This window comes from Aulostomus chinensis, chromosome 4, assembly GCF_037954235.1.
Source record: "Aulostomus chinensis isolate RoL2024-O1b breed Wild chromosome 4, RoL_Achi_v1.0, whole genome shotgun sequence".
Taxonomy (NCBI): Eukaryota; Metazoa; Chordata; class Actinopteri; order Syngnathiformes; family Aulostomidae; genus Aulostomus; species Aulostomus chinensis.
Genome location: NC_141323.1, coordinates 26,130,636 through 26,148,135, shown reverse-complemented (window position 1 = coordinate 26,148,135; position 17,500 = coordinate 26,130,636). Strand labels below are relative to the sequence as shown.

Here is a 17,500-nt window from a genome sequence, read left to right as displayed (position 1 = left end):
TAAAATATTTTTGTCATGGAACCACGTCTCCTGCCAATTAGTAAATGAACCTGTGAGTGCCTTTTGGTCGGTACGTTAACTATTTCCTTGGGCAAAATTCCCAAGGTGCCGTTGTCCGGCTTTGGTCACTATTATATTTTAATAAGTGCTCCCCCCACTCGTGTGTGTCGCCACACAAACTGGAAACTTCACTTAGCCTCCACTGGCCTACAGACTTTGCGCCAGTGTCTACAATAAATGCAATCGCTACTCACCAAATGACTGAGATTGAGATGGATGATAACCAAGGCTCTGGCCTCACGTGCAGATCAGGAGATTCTCCTTGCGTCCATAAGGCAAAGATACTGCATGATACTCTGGATTTATTTACAGTGAAGTACTGTATTTCAGCATTACAGCATAGTTCTGTTAAACAGTCATGGGGTGTAATTTAACAGATTCCTATTAGAATTAACGGCAAAGTACTGTATTTTTATAAACGGTGATACTATTGAAATCTTGTAGTAAATTTACAGCAGTTGCTTGCAGTGTACAAGTCCCACCGCTTTCATAAAATTCATCACTGGATTCAGGACGACCCCTGCTACTCGGCCCCGGTGGGCGGAAGGAGGCTCAGGCCCAAACAACGCTGACTGCAGCTTTAATTTAATCCTAGGTTGATGTAATACTCTGATAAATCAGTGGTATTTATTTCATGATTTTCACAGGAATAAATTAAGAATAAAATGCCAGTTCATGGTTAAGCTAAAATTTACATAAATAAGTATTTGTTATGAAGAAGATATTAAAATGTAAATAAAATTTGTTTAAAATTAGTAACTTTCAAAAAACATCATTTCATGGGGTGTGAATGTCTTTCAAAAATGTTAAAGTAATTCTATTACGTTAGGTTACGTGCGTGAGTTCATGACCTTTAGTGTTTAAACTTCCGGGAGAAACGAGCGCGAGGAAGGAGCATCGTGTGAATGGCGTAACGTTATCGGAGTTTGGAGACTGTGTGTTGTCGGAGAGGAGTTTTTATCGGTAACGGACTGTGAACTGTAATTGACCGACGTGATCGGAGTGCGTGAGTCGGATTCTCCGCCACCGATTGTTTTGAGCACCAGGCAAGTCCAGTTACAGAAGCTAGCGGGAGCTAGGCTAACGCTGTCCACGCTGAATGGAGACGCCGCTGCACGGACGGGACAGGAGCTTCGGATAGTCGCCTCGGGAGAGAGTCGTTAACGGAGGATGTGCCGCTGCTGCCGAGTCACGGAGGTCTGTTGCTGCGGGCTGCTGCGAGCGGGACGGTTGCTGCCATAACGAGTGAGGGATTCATCGGCTGCGGTCCGGTATTGTTGACTTCACCGACACACGGGGGGATCTGGTAAAGGTTTCCATCATGAGCTCCAACTAAAGCGGGCCAACGAAAGTAAACATGAGTGCACTCGAAATAAAATTAGACAGTAGAAAAAAAGACAAACAATATACCCCGGGGTTCTTTTTATTTTCTATAGTCTTGTTTGTTGAATGTGTTTTTCTGCAAGCTTTTAATACATTTTCTAAACTGAAATCTTGTGTTTCATTGAATTTGTGTGTTACTGAAGCTTTTCAGCAGAGTTTAAAGGTCAAGTGTACTCCCCATAGCCTCCATTTGAATATTTAAGAGTGAGAATCATACATTGCCCGAGATTGATATTAATTATTCCAGATGGGACTTTTACCATACAAGATATTTGAAATGAGTTAGTGTTCCCTGTAAGCCTAAGGTGGGTTTTAATATTGGAGCCGGTGGTAAAAGGGTTACATTTAGAAATCTAAACCCCTGCTACCATGAGCACACATGGAAATAAAGACTCAACTGACCGCTCGGTCTACTTCAGCTAGCACACTGAACAATACTGTTGTTTACTTGCTAGCTGATAAGTGAGCAGCTGATGTTTGCAATAACATTGAAATAAACTAAAAATAGAGTCAATAGCTCAAATCCTATCACCACCAAAGGAGCCACGTCTTTAACGCTTCAATCTCATAGCGACTCCTCAGGATTTCTTCTTCTCTCCATTGCATTTTGTAGGAGGCTCCTGCCGGTCCACACTGCCTTCCCCCTAACAGATTCAGCTACTGAGACTAAAGTTCGTTAGTGAGCTCAATGCATTAAAGTGACTTAATATTTGTTGAAAACTAAATAGGCGTGAAGCTGTAACCTCACATGAACACTCGAAGTCTAGATTTCAGCTGCATGTGAAGAAATCAGCATAAAATCCTTGTGTTGGTGTTTAAACCTGGACTACCAGAACCAGGCTAAGAGGTGTTTGTCTGTTAGCTGTGAAGCAAACTGAAACATGAAGGCTTTGAGGGTTTGTTCTCAACACAAAGAAAGATTCAATGCTCAAACTGCCAACTCTGTAAAAAAAAAAACAACATTTTTACAAATCTCAGTTTATTTCTTCATGAAGATCTTAATGAGGCAATCAGCACCAGAGCACTAAAGTTAAAATTAGTAACACCGTCACTAACGATGCATTTATTTGACCCGATGTAGTTTTCCTGATCAAATATAGTTTTCATCAAAATATATAATTTTTTTATAATTATTTCCCAATATGCAACGTCACATAAATGAAAAAATGGAGGACCCTATAAAATGACCTGACGTCAGTGTTCAAGGGTGAAGTCATTTTTGGAATGAAGAAGAGTTCATCCAGCTTTTTTTGCCTCGTGTCTCTGAACCAGCTCATTTGTTGTGTCCACGCCGTTCCGTGTTTAACATGTTTTATGTAACATGAATAACATATTAATATACAAATATATACATGACATAAATTATATATAGACACAGATAAACATCAATAACCAGTGAGAGAAGTCATGTGATTCTCCGACCTCTCTAAGCTGCATCGCAGTGCTGGAGGAGTGCTGACATCATCATTTATGGTTCCTTGCTGGATGAAGGCCTAAACTATGGAGTGAAATCTACTGCCTTGAACTCACTCTTCATTTCTGCTCAGGCTTTTCCTGCCAGCAAGGCAGTGGCAAGAAAAGCAGTCAGCTGATGTCCACAGCTCAACATGAGAAGGACACATTTCTTTTGAAGAAAAAACATTTCAAGGAGTTTTTCCTGCCAATACAGGACAACACCCACTCACAAACCAGTGCTGGACAAGTTCCTTCAAAGCTGTCATGCCTTATTTCTTACTTGTTACTGTCATTTTAAAATAATTGGTTCCATCACGATAGTGTCTGCCAGCGCTTGGTGACTGTACAGGAGGTCTGTGGACCGCAGGGCCACAACAAGCCCATTTCCTCAACTCTCCATTGAGTACAGAGGTCCCCAAGTATGGACCAGTGAGGATAAATGTGATCGTGGAGAAGTCCTTTTGTTCTTCGACTTGTCCAACTTGATGGTGAGTCTCCTTTTATCAAGGATTACTGAATGCTTGTGTTATTCATGGAATTGTTAACACTTTATAAACCCTTCATTCAGAGCTGTAAAGAACCTTTAACCTCATATCCCAGACATCAAAGTGGGCCACTAACTGGTGAGATGAAGCTATGCTATGCTGCTACATTCTGAAGAGGTAAAGTAGCAGGTTCTGAGAGTGATGGCTAACCTGGATGTGTTCATCTCCTACTTTAATATCAGCGTCCCAACTTGGAGCTCTGACCACCTCCAGCTTTTTGTTCCTGTTTCTGCTTCAGTCAACAGGGAACTCAAACCTGCAATAGAATCATCAACAACAATGGAATAGAAAACAGAGGAAGACAAAATATCATAAACTTACAAAGCTGAGAAATGTTCATGAAGAATAAATGCACACATTATGATTGAGGCCAGAAAGTAAAACTCCACACCAAATGTATTTTGACATGTAGGGATAATGAACTTGAATGTGTTGAAATAGCAGATGAATGAATCCACTATCACAAGATGGCGTCACAGATCTCACCATCAAGTTGGACCAGTTGAAGAACAAACAGACTTCTCCACGATCACATTTATCCTCACTGGTCCATACTTGGGGACCTCTGTACTAAATGGAGAGTTGAGGAAATGGGCTTGTTGTGGCCCTGCGGTCCCCAGACCTCCTGTACAGTCACCAAGCGCTGGCAGACACAATCGTAATGGAACCAATTATTTTAAAATGACAGTAACAAGTAAGAAATAAGGCATTACAGCTTTGAAGGAACTTGTCCAGCACTGGTTTGTGAGTGGGTGTTGTCCTGTATTGGCAGGAAAAACTCCTTGAAATGTCATGCAAGTTTTTTCTTAAAAAGAAATGTGTAAAACATTCATGAACATCCAGGCCCAAAGACAAGAGAGGGCAACGCTCCAGGAGTCTTTGATCTCTGAATGCTGAGCATTGATCTCCTGCTTCAGTCTTTGATCTCTGACTGATCCGAAACTAATCAAAGGATCACATCAGCATATTGGTCCAGTCTACAGATGGTGATTTTACCAAGTGCACTACAGCAGTCCTTGTTGCTGTCTGCTGTTGTGTCACAGCAAAGTAAGGAAACAGCCTGACGGTCCTCAGGAGGAAATTCAACAACCTCCAAAGATGGAGGTGAATCTAGACCTGCTCATGTTTACTGTCCTTGATGAACTTGACAAACACACCACATGTCACACACTCTACAGTTTCAATCTGTTGAGAACATGAAACGTGTGGCCCCAGTGACCCTGCATGAAATTTTTGTCCAATAAAAATTTTGATTCATGACCCAGAACCACTCAAAACCCCAGAAAAATAAAGGTTTGGGTGCATTAAAGACATAAATAATAACATCATCATGTTTCAAGGGGGCTGCAGGGTGGTGCAGTGGTTAGCACTGTGGCCTCACAGCAAGAAAGTTCTGGGTTCGAGTACCGGCTCGGGCGCAGTATCTTCTTGTGTAGAGTCTGCAAGTTCTCCCCGTGCCTGTGTGGGTTCTCTCTGGTACTCCGGCTTCCTCCCACAGTTTAAAGACGTGCAATTTGGGGAAAAGGCTGATTGGATTCTCTAAATTGACTGTAGGTATGAATGTGAGTGTGAATGGTTGTTTGTCCCTGTATGTTGTCCCTGTGATGGACTGGTGACTGGTCCAGGGTGAACGCTGCCTTTTGCCCGTAGACACTGGGATAGGCTCCAGCCCCCCGAGACCCTGAACAGGAATAAGTGGAAGAAGATGAATGAATGTTTCAAGGTTTTCTTCCCTCAAATCTGAAGGTCAAGCTGCATTATTTGCAGTGCTCATTAGCAGGGGAATTAGCTCCAATGGTAGAGTGCTAGCTTATGTGAGAGGTAGAGGGATCCATGCCCTCATTCTCCAGAATACTTCAGCTTGTTCTGTTGATCAGAGGAGCTGCTGTGTGATGAATGCTGATGTTTGTCCACTGCTGTGATAAAGTGTCACCCTGTTACTGTTACTGACCATTTCAGCTAATTCCCCTGCTAATGAGCACAGCCGATAATGCAGCTTGACCTTCATGCATGGTTGGATGAGCGTCACCAGGTGAAGCTTCTCTGGTTGACCATCATGTGGAATCTCTTTCAATACTCCAGTGGTGGTTTAAGTGATGAAAATATGGATTAGTCACTGGAAGTGTGTGTGTGTGTTTAAAAAGGCAAAAAAAACTTTTTTCAGCAATAGAACTTTAATACAAACACAAAATGAAAAGCAGAAAAGGCCAGAATCCAAAATATGGATTTACAGAGGAAGCGTGCTGGGCCCAGAACCCAGAGGTTGATGGATCAAAACCATCCTCTACTAAAAGAAGGGAATAAATAAACTTGGTTGTTTTGAAATGTGAATCTGTTAAAGAGGGGTGGAAATGGTGAGGTAGTCATTGTCCCTTTTGTTTTATTACAGAGACCTCATTGTTACTGAAATAATTTTAATTCTTTACTTGAAGATTCACGCTTTTTCGCTCAAAATGTATAAAACTTCTTGCATGTTGGTGCCCCATCACACACAACAGGTGCACTTGTACTCTTTTCACCTCTGACCCACAAACATTCATAATCTTCCAGTGAACGTCCAATTATCTTCTGAAATCAGTGATGAATCTTTACCTGCTGAGACTCATTATCTCTGACTGTGACTAGCATGTGCTAGCAGAATACAGCACTCCTTCTTCATTATCTGTCTTTGTCTCTGACCAGCTCTCCTGCTCTCTTTCCTCCTACCAGTCAAAGCAGACATCTTCGCCTACTGATCTTGGATCTGCTGCCTGTTCCTGCCTAGTAAAAGAAGGAACCAGCACCTGGTTCTACAGGCTGAATTAACTCCAGGACGTTGGCCAGCCGTGTCAGTTGAAACCTTATTTGTCCAAGTAGAGAAAAAATAAGTCTGATTGTTAATGAAAGGTGTCATCATGGCTTTGAAACTGTGGTTGGGGACAAGCCAACATGAGCACATTCATGGAAGAATAGCAATAAAAACAGGAAGTGTTAGTTAGCAAGTACTCACCAGTCTTTCACTATCATACTTGATTCTAGTGGAACAAAATGGCTGCTGCTGACTGTGCTGCCTGGTGGTGGATCACTCTTCACCATCCTCACAGGCCTTGATGGAACCAAAAAGGCGACTTCCTGGAGAAGATCTTCCAGGGCGTCGAGGTTAAAGCGGTGCCCCAGCTGGCACCAGGCACTGACCCAGGTCCTGCATGTGAGATACTGTCAGTTCTGTTCTGCCCTGCTCACAACCACAGGCTGGTGTTGAGGCCTGCAGCAACCAGGGCCCCAGTCACCAAGTGTATAAAGGCTGGTCATTGTGGCAGTGGGAGGAGTCAAAATGAAGACAGACCAATGTGAGCAGGACGTGACTGCAAAAGTAAGAAGAACCTGACCATGTTTCCTACAGTACCCAGGAGGCTTGGAAGTTGTTGAAGGAAGCTCCAAAAGCAAAGAGCAGACAGCAGGATACAAAAAGAAAAGATCCAGACACTAAAACTACAAGTAGAAACAAGATGAAATACTAAAAGTTTTGGAAAGATACTACAAGGTTGTATACACATTATTATATACACTACTATTCTCATTGACTCCTAAAGAGGGAAAGGAAGAATTAGAATGTGGATCAGATCAGCTGATTTCAGTGTTAAGTCCATCCCTCCATCCTCTTTCTATTCTTATCCTTTCAAGGTCACGGGGGGGGGGGGGGGGGGCGCGATCCCAGGTGACAATGGGCAAGAGGCAGGGTTCACCCTGGACAGGTCACCAGTCCATCAGGAGAAATGAGGTGGCCTAAACTAAAACTTCAGTCAGATCAAATTCAGATTAAAGCATGATTCTCCAGATCAAAGTGAGAATTCCTGATGATGTCATCAGGGCTTTGACATTAACTAGAATTCTGTCTTTGATCTCAAGACATGAAAGAAACACAATTGAGGAAAGTATAAGAGAGCACATTCAGCTTCATTAGAAACACTTGAACTGTTGAACAGTAGAATTTGTTTTAAACAGTTTACAACACTGAGTGACAGGATTGAAGATGGAAGATTTTTCTACTTAACATTTAATTCTAACTTAAAACTGGGGATGAACATTCTCAGTAGTTCATATACTAATATACAGAGGAAGTCATGTCATTCCCTTTTGGAAAAAAAAACAAGAAAAAAAACATGTGAAGCTCCTCCCCCCAGCTCCAGATGGTACAGACAGATATGAGAGTGACAAGGAAGCAAAGAAGTGTTGTGCTCCTCTCCAGTGCTCTTGTGTTGTTGTGTTCTTCTCAGCTCCATCATGAAGACGTGCTGGCAGTGGGCGCTGGTGGAAGTTTGCAGCTCTCACTGGAAAGTCCTGAGGCTCCTCCCATTCTGAAGCAGGCAGTTGCTCCTAGCCAGCCGACACTTTCCCTCTCTTGTGTAGGAGTGAAGAACAAAATCAAAATAAAGAATCATCACTCTTTCATTGGGGGACATTTTTTCTCATTCTAAAAATTCAGCAGTCTTCTATCATTTCTTTTACAGAATATGTCAGTGATATACTAGGATTTTCTGTTGTGCTGTCAAATTAACTTTTATCGATGCTTCACACTTCAGGTGTGAAAGTTTTTCAGTGGGAAAGACATGAGAATGAGGACGAGGCTGATTGATACTCTAAACTGACTCTAGGTGTGACTGTGAGTGTGAATGGTTGTCTGTCTTTATGTGTTGGCCCTGCAATGGACTGGGGACCCCTCCAGGGTGAACCCACTTCACGCTGAAAGCTGGGGAGACAGGTCCCCCCACCCCACAACCCTTAACAGGATAAGTGGAAGAAAATGAATGGATGGATGGATGAATGAATGGATGAATGGATGGATGGATGGATGGATGGATGGATGGATGGATGGATGGAAGGGCTACAGTTCAGTCACTGTCTCTTGTTCCCACAGTGATTTGATGCATCCTACCAACACAGCAGGACTCACCAGGAGACAATGGATTGTCAGTCATTTTTCACTGACAGCGCTGGAGCCGGAGCCCACAAGGTCACAACTGGCATTGGTGGACTCCAGGATATGTTTGGACCTACAGAAATTCACAACCTGTTAATGACAACACTTTCATATATTTAGCCCTGCTCACAGATCTCTAATACAATTTTCAAGTCATACAACAGGTTCAATGTTGACCCTTCGACCACCGTTACACTGAAGCAGAGCTCAATGGCAGTGTTGCATATGTTGGGAGGAGCCTGTGGCTCTCGGTTCAGAGGATGATTTGAAGAATTTGTTGTTGCTGAACTGTTTATGCTTCAATTTCTGGACGTTCACTGGTGGAATGTTTGTGGGTCAGAGGTGAAAAGAGTACAACTGCACTTTTTTGTGTGATGGGGCACCAACATGCAAGAAGTTGTCAAACATTTCCAGCAAAACAGCATGAAAATTCAAGTTAAGAATTAAAATTCTTTAATTCAGCGTTTAACTACCAGGCCTCTGGAATAAAACACAAGGAACAACTGACTACCTCACCATTGACTTCACACTGATAACCAGGAGGTAACGTGGTAGTCAGAGCAGCGATGCTCAGGTCTGTGGACTGAACAATGTCCTCTCACTCACACACACACCACTCTTTCATTGGGGCTCCTTTCTCCTTGTTCTGACACAGAAATTCAACAGCTTCTGTCATTTAGTTTACAGGAAATGTTGATGACACTCTGGGATTTCTTGTTCTCCTGCTGTCACTGTCAAGTGCCAGCTTAACATGTGAGAGGTAGCAGGATCCATGCATGTGTTCATGTTTACAGCAGACAAGGAGGAAACCTTGGAGGATTTCAGTGACTTTTAGTAGTGGTTCTCACTTCATCTTCTCAGTATAAAGTTTAAAGCGAGCTGGCCAGGAGTTGAACCTAGAATCTTCTGATCCGTAGTCAGACGCGTTATCCATTGCGCCACCAGCCCTGTGAAGAAGCTGCTATGTTCATGTGTGCTTGGTTTTACAGAAAATCCAAACAATGTGGTGGCATTTTCAGGGGACACAATGGTGCAGTGGTCAGCACTGTGGCCTCACAGCAAGAAGGTTCAGCTCTCCTCTGTATTTGGTTGCTAGGAACTTGAATCAATCCTCAGTGGAGCGGTGCTGCTGAGGCTGAGTGAGGCTTGAGTGAGGGACTGAGCAGGAGCAAACAGGTTCAAGCAGGTTCAGGCAAACTCCACTCAGTCCACCAACATCAAAGCAGAGGAACTGAGTTCATCGAACAAAATGGATTCATATCATCTCCACTTGGAATGCTCTGGAACTACAAGTACACTTAAAATGGCCGACTTATGACAACAGAAGGAACTTTGAAGTAGATTTGATTTATTTAAGTCAGTGACAGTCATTTTTTTCAAGAATTTAGTTCAGGTAACTTCATTGTTTTACCAAGATGAGCTTAATGTTATAACACTGAAACAAGACCTTCATGTGTTGATGGATCCATCACAAATATGAGCCTTCCCAGTCTGTCAGGTGGTAGAATTCAGTCAGCACCAATAACAGGAGAGTCAGAGTTTAGAAACCAAAGACAGACATTAAAGTCTCACATTAAAGTGTTATATCTTTGAAAATATACTGCAATACATGAAATATTATATTTCCATGGATGGAAACCTCGTTCTTATATTCTTTAATATACTGCAATAGTAATGGACCCTCTATGACCCTGTAGTGATGAATCTATCAAGGAGTACAAATTATTATAATCAGAGAATTTTGAAGTCAAGTTTGAGATCAGTTTGATCCTCTCTCTCTCTCTCTCTCTCTTTCTCTCTCTCTCTCTCTCTCTCTCTCAGGAGCTTTTCAATGAATATTTTAATAAAACGGAACAGGAGACTGAAGAGTGATCACTAAAACCCACAGGCTGAATGGGACATCTTTTAAAAATATTGAACCACTGAGTAAAACCATAGAAGCGCTCCTGTCTCATCGGTGCTAACAAGTTAGCTGTTGAGTGAGTCCAGCTGTGCTGTCTAGGAATCCTGGTAAAAAGCCTCCACACATCAAACAGCTGGTGTGTTGGTGGATCTGTGGATCCTGCTGGAAGAAGCAGGATGGAGCTCTGAATGGTTCCTGTCTAAAAGAGCTTCTCTGTGCAGCTCCCATCAGCTCCTAAAAACAGGAAACCAGCAGATTCAGTGTTGAACAGTGGCATTAAAATGTTTCAAAAGCTGTCCTGTCCACCATTTGTTGGTGCAAAGACATTTAAAAACACCAGTTGAACATTTTCCAAAGTTTTCTGTGTAGGTTCTCATTCATCCAGGTCATCGTAGATCGAAGCGAAGTAAAATCTGGTCAACTGGACGTAAGTTTACGTACCATAGTTTAAAACTTACGTCCAGTTGACCAGATTTTACTTCGCTTCGATTTTCCAAAGTTGCTCTCACCTTCTTTCAAACACCTGGAACGATTTCCTCCAAATCAATTGAAACTGGTGAAAAAACAACAACAAAAAACTCCTGGAGAATCAAACTCCACCCTCTGCTCCAACTGGACTTGGGACTTCAAATGACCTCCATTAAAAGCCTGCCTGCATCCCCATTCACTGACTGTTGTGCTGTGGGTGTCCTGGACAAACATGGCAGGGATCCTCTAGATCTCCAGGAGTTTAAAAAGAGCAGCTCTTTTAAAATGGGTTCTGGCTCCATTCAGGTTTAGAGAGCTGAGATTAAAATCACACATGAATAAAAGAGGGAACCCAAGAAAACAAGTCAGCGTGAGGGAGGAGCAGATTTTAAAACTCCTCATCATTTCCACCTCCAGGAGTGAAGCCTCCCGGGACCCAAGAGGCTCCAGCTGGCAGAGGTCTCACTCATTTCTCCACCACCTCGCTAACCTGAGCTGTAGCATCTGAGAACAAATCAGTGACCCCCTTCAGTCCAGAGCCGACTCCACAAAATCTGAGCCCCACTTTACCCACAGCCAGCCGGCCTCCTCAACACTGCATGACACACGACGACTAAATTGAAGACTGAGGAGTCTCATCAAGAGATCTGTCACATGCGTCTGCTGTGGAGGGTCAATCTGTCCGTCCACATTCAGATCATTGATGCAACGACTCTGCTATGATCAAACTACTCAGGATGAAACAGACCAATGTTGACATCAAGTAGCAACTCAGCAGCTGATCAACAGAGTCCTAAGCACCAGTAGAGCCTGTTCATCGTCCCTGGGGGATCTTAGAATTCTTTCTTTGATCTCACCTTGATTTCTCAATGATTTTTTTGTACACACAAATTAGGAGTTGATGGGAGTTGTTGCAGATACCAGTGTCCAAAGTCCAGCTTGAACCCAGTTTGTGCCACTTATTTGTCAAGCTAGCAGAGATTCTTTTCACTGCCAAGCTAAAGTGACTTCTGTCAACAAAGGTAAACATACAAAAGGATATTTCTACTGTCAGTTCAAGATTTTTATCAAACTCCTTTTTCATAGCTTCAACCTTCCTCTTGTGTTTGCTTTCTGTTCCCATCTCTGATGTTAACAGGTCGGTTTTGACCCACGTCTTCAATCAGCTTTAAAATAAACTAAAAACTATTTTCTATCATCCAAGTTGTTTCCCATCTCTTGGTTTCCTTGTTAGGCTTCCTTATCCATGGAAATATTGATTTGAATATTTTGTTGTGGGCCTCTGGACCTTTTTTAGTCAGTAAACCCTCGATTTCAGTTTAAAAAATTATCAAATGAACCTCAAGAAAATAATAGAAATAAACAAAAGGTTGTTGTGTTTCCTGACCATTACTGAGGGGTGTTAGAACACATCTCTGACATGGATTGGTTTTATTTATTGTTTCATTTTAATATTATTAACTATTGTAACATCCATGGTGTTATGGGTCAGTGTGACAGCCTAGACCCCACTGTCACTGTTTGTCCCTGGCCCACCTCAATGAGTGCACAGTTGTTTGGTGGGATGGCATGGACAAACCCGGAGACAGCCAGCAACGTTGAAGGACATTTGTTCGGCAAGGCCATGCATCAAACAGGTTACGGCCTTCTCCCTCACCAGGGCTCTGAACTGGATCCTAAAAGAGTCAGGGTGGGGCTGGAGCCATTAAGTAGGCGTCGAAGGCTACGCCCACATTGGGGCGAACCATTCCCTGTCCGGAGACAGGGGAACTCGAACAGTACATGGATATGTGAATGGGTTTGGTCAATGAAGGACACTGGACATTTGTTTATTGCAAAGTAGCAGATATATATGGTCATTGAAGGACATGGTGTTTCTTTGCTGTATGTTAAGGTACACAGAACAATTTGGGAAAACAATACAACTCCCCTTAACTGGTCTTTGGTCTGTCTGGTGGGAGGGGCCATGAGAGTATATAAGGGATGAGAGTGGGCTTACAAGGCAGTCTGCTGTTAACTCTGCTAGGTTAGGGACCTCATTGCTGAGGTCCAGAGGTGAATATTGTTTCTCAAAAGTTCTGTTGTTTCCAAGTTATGATGTTCTTTCTATTGATTAAGTTAAGAGTAAACCATGGTTGATATGTGCATTGATTTATTCTTGTTGAAAGTATACTGCTAAAACATAGAATATGCATATTTGATTTATTCTTGTTGAAAGTATACTGCTAAAACATAGAATGTACGCGTTTGATCGACGTTAAATATTTTGATTTGCATTTTGCTAAATTACTTTGTATCGTGAGTTATTATGCTTTTGTTTTGAGCTCGTTATTTAGTTTTGATTATTTTTATTACAGACCTCTGGTCCCTTCTGTATATAGCTGCTTTATTATATTTGTGTATCACAACTGGGGAAATAAATATTGTTACAACTTATGCAACTCTGTCGTGTTTTGCCATCAGTGGTTTAATGTCTGGGTCTCACACTACCCATACCCGTGTCCGGGGTGTGACAGTCAGTTTCCACCCTCATATATTTACTTCAAGAAAAAGACAAATCTTTTTTCTCAGCAACAGAACTTTAATACAAACACAACATGAAAAGCAGAACAAGCCAGAACCCAAAATATGGATTTGCAAGGTCAAACAAACAACCTGTCAAGCAAATCAAACCAACAGAAACCAACTACTGGTTCAAAACCAGTAAAAAACAAAAACTGAGGAAAAGTCTCTTGGTGCAAAAACGTGTGTGTGCGTTTGCAGTTGAACCACAATCCGTTTGTCCTGCTGTCCTGACTGCTTGGGCAGACCTGACTCCTCTTTCTTCTGGAATCTGGTGGCCTGAGTGGGTTGTGGCTGTGGCTGTTCTGGTTGGTGTTGAGGCAGGGCTGCTGAGGAGGATGCTGGTGTGGATGCTCTCTGTGTTGCTGATGGCATGGATGGAGTGCTGGGTGAGCTCTGCAGCCGTCTGAGCAAGGCTGAAGCGTCTGGGTCTCGGGGCATCCGTTCCCTTCCCTCAATGTGTGGCTTGACCAGGGAATTTCCAGCTCCTCCAGAAACATTCTCCACTTGCATTTTTGGTTGAGTTCCTCTCTCTGTGGATGTGGGTCCACAACACCAATGTTTCTATGCAGACACATCAAGGATGCTGCAAAACACAAGAATCCACCCCAAGACTTTCTCTTCAACCGTGTTGAGGTCTTCATGGCTGTGATGATGCAGGTTGCCTTTCTTATTTTCGTCCTACAAATATTTATAAATAAATAAATATATAATAAATGTTATATTTAGAAAATCAGACAGCACCAAAACAGAAAATGCCGCCATATCATTTAAATTTTCTGTCATACATCTGAATGTGTAGACTCTTTTTGTATAAGACCCCTCCACTCTGTAGGGCTGGTGGTGCAATGGACAACGCATCTGACTTCAGCTCAGAAGATTCTAGGTTCAACTCCTGGCTTGGCTGAAAGTGAATGTGGAGCAACTTGTCCTGCCAAAGCTGTCATCTCTTCCATTCTGAACAACACCTGTCCTGACTGGCAATTAAAGTAGGCTCCAGTGGTGAATGCTGTCAACAATGTTCCCCAGGGCCACCATCCAGCATTATACAAAGTATGATCAGAGATCCCATTGCAAAATAGGAGTGGGCCTGTGTACCCATACTCAAACATTTAAACACCCATCTAAATAAATACTGCTTACATGCACCAAGTACACAATGCATATTCATACACAAATATCCACATATTTACAGTACAGAGAACAAACAAGAACAAGTACAGAGTGAATCCTGGAGAGAAAAGGTGAGGTGCATCAGAAACAAGAGCAGATGTTTGAAAATGCTTGATGATTTGAAGATGAGAAAGGAAGTGAGAGACCGAAGTGAGGAGGAAAGGTTGTTCCAATCTGATGGGGCTTTAAATACAACTGGTCAAAGCAGAAGGCCGTCCCCACTGATCCTGGATCTGCTCGACATTCCTGTTTGTTAAAAAGGAAGGTTTCCATCACCGCTGTTGCAGGATGTGCTGCTGATGGAGAATTGTTGGGTGTAGATTCATTGAAGGAGTTTGGCGCTGGACCTGCTCTACTAGTAAAGAGTCATGAGAGAACTTTTATTGTGATTTGGTTCCATACAAATAAAAATGACGACTTGATTTGGTGCCTCATGAGGAGAAAATTTGGGCACAAAAGTTGGACAAGAGTGTTTGTGGAGGGGTGATTTTTTCTTTTTGCAGTGTTGTAAGTCACTGTAACTGCAGCTGAATGATTGAACTTTCTCCAAATGTCCTCAAGATGGTTTCCAAATGATAAAATTGACTTGAGGAAAATATGAATGTGCGATGACCAGTTTCTTTGCTGATTCTAGGAAGATATAGAAACAAATGATCTCTACACTCTAGGTTGCATTGTGAGCTGAAAGGAATTGAAAGTTGTTTCAAGTATGAAGGGAAAATCAAGCAGACACATTTGAAAATAAATACTGACCAATGGAGTTGTCTTTGGGACTCCTACATTAAATAATGATGGGTTCAATCCAAACACCTGAGCACAAATCTACAAAGACTATTATATCAGACATTGAGAGGACAAAGATTGATGTCTGAATGTGTTAGGACCGGCTCAGAGGTGCAGCAAAACATGGTAGCAGCAAACCAGCATTTATTCAAGTAAATAATCAACCATGTGAGGTGTGGAAGTCAGTGTCAGCAGTGGAGGTGAGTGTGTGGATGTGATGTCAATGTGTGCTGCATGTTGTTGGTGGAAAACAAGGAAAAACAAAAGGACAACAACAGCACGCCGGCTGAGCACAGAAGGGAGACAAATGTCTGGGAAGGCGGGGTTAAACAGGCCTTATTGGGAACACTGGCCTGGTGCTACCAGTCACCCTAATGACCAGGCTGCTCCAGACCTGCAAAGACACAAACACACCCACCAACAGGACCCTGCACACACAACGCTGCATAGGACCCAGGCCTGGGGCCGTCACCAGTGTTCCCATAGAAACCACCAGCGTAGTCCAGTATTGGGAACATGAACTGTGTTATCATACTTTTCCAGACTTCTTGTGGAAAAAGTCAACAGAAGGACAAAAGTCATTTTAGCCCACCAGATATTTGCTTGGACACTGAGTTCATGTGAAATTTAAATGACAGCTGAGAATCAGGCCAGAGGCCTGGATATTCAAAGTCTTCAACTTTTGCTTTTGTTATTCCATCAAGAAAGCCAATGAGCCAGTTAGTTGTCAACCAAGAATCAGGTCAAACGGAAAACAACATACGATATGAGGTTTTTCTTGTTTCTTGATGGGCAGCCAAAAATATTTTCAGCATTGGATCATTAAAGTCTGTTTCATTTCTGATGTCGTGTTCTAAAATGATTGCTCACCTAAGAGGATTCTAAAAAGTCAGACTTTCTCAGTGATATTCTCTTCTCAGGCTTTCAAATCTTTTAAATTTCCATTTTCCACAAGTGAATAGAAAGTTGTTACTCGCTTTGAATCCAGGATTTAAATCTAGGGTTCATTTCATGAGGCAATGGAAATGGATATTATGTTTACGGAAAATCTGTCCAAGAGGGAGGAGGTAGATGATGAATAGAATGGGGCCAAGGACGGAGCCCTGGGGAACACCAGAGGAGAGGGGGGAGTGATGGGACGTGAAGTTCTTCAGCTGGATAAACTGCGTGCGGCCAGAGAGATAGGATTGAAACCATTTTAGGGGTGTGTCTGAAAGTCCAATGGAGATGAGTCGGTCAAGGAGGATGGAGTGGGAGATGGTGTCGAAAGCCGCGCTCAGATCGAGGAGGATGAGGATGGATAATAGTCCGGTGTCAGCTGCCATTAGAAGGTCATTAGTGATTTTGATGAGTGCAGTTTCTGTGCTATGGTGGGGGCGGAATCCGGATTGAAACTGTTCATATAGGTTATTGTTGGAGAGGTGTGCCTGAAGCTGGGATGTCACTGCTTTTTCCAGGATTTTGGAGAGAAATGGCAAGTTTGAAATGGGACGGAGGTTATTGAAAATGTTGGGGTCTAGACCAGGTTTTTTCAGTAAAGGGGTGACAGCGGCAGATTTGAGAGATGAAGGAACATGACCGGAGGTGAGGGAGGAATGAACAATGGTTGTTATCAGGGGTAACAGGGAGGGGAGGGAAGCTATGACCAGGGAGGAAGGCAGGGGGTCAAGTTGGCAGGTAGATGGCTTGGATGTCCGGATGATTTTTGATAGAACAGTGGCAGAGGGGAGTTGGAAGCAGGACAGGGGCACTGAAAGGCGGGGAGCAAATAGTGTTGAACCGGATGAGAGAGGGGCAAGTTGCTGGTGGATGTCGGTGATTTTGTTGTTGAAGAATGACATCAGGGAGTTGCAGTGGTCAGTGGAGTAGAAGTGAGGGGGGAGGGAGTCAGGGGGACGGAGTGAATTGTTGACAATTGAGAACAGGGCCCTGGTGTTCCCAGCGCCAGCAGTGATTTTGGCTGAAAAATATTGTGATTTGGCTGAGGAGAGGGCATCTTTATAGTGGAGAATATGGGCATGGTGCATTTGTTTGTGAATGGTGAGTCCGGTTTTCTAGGAGAGCCGCTCCAGTTGGCGAGTTATGGCCTTCAGCTGGCGGAGGTGGGGGGAGAACCAGGGGGCAGAGTGGAGAAATGAGACAGTCCGGGTTTTGAGGGGGGCAAGTGAGTTCAGGAGGGTGTGGAGACTGTCATTGTAGAAATTGACC

The 17,500-nt window shown here is 43.0% G+C and overlaps 1 non-coding gene across 1 annotated transcript; it reads right to left on the bottom strand.

Annotated features, from left to right (window-relative positions):
• Window positions 1-9,278: 9,278 nt before the first annotated feature.
• trnar-acg (transfer RNA arginine (anticodon ACG)) lies at window positions 9,279-9,351 on the bottom strand. Its single transcript has one exon. It is a non-coding gene; the product is annotated as a tRNA-Arg (tRNA).
• Window positions 9,352-17,500: the final 8,149 nt, after the last annotated feature.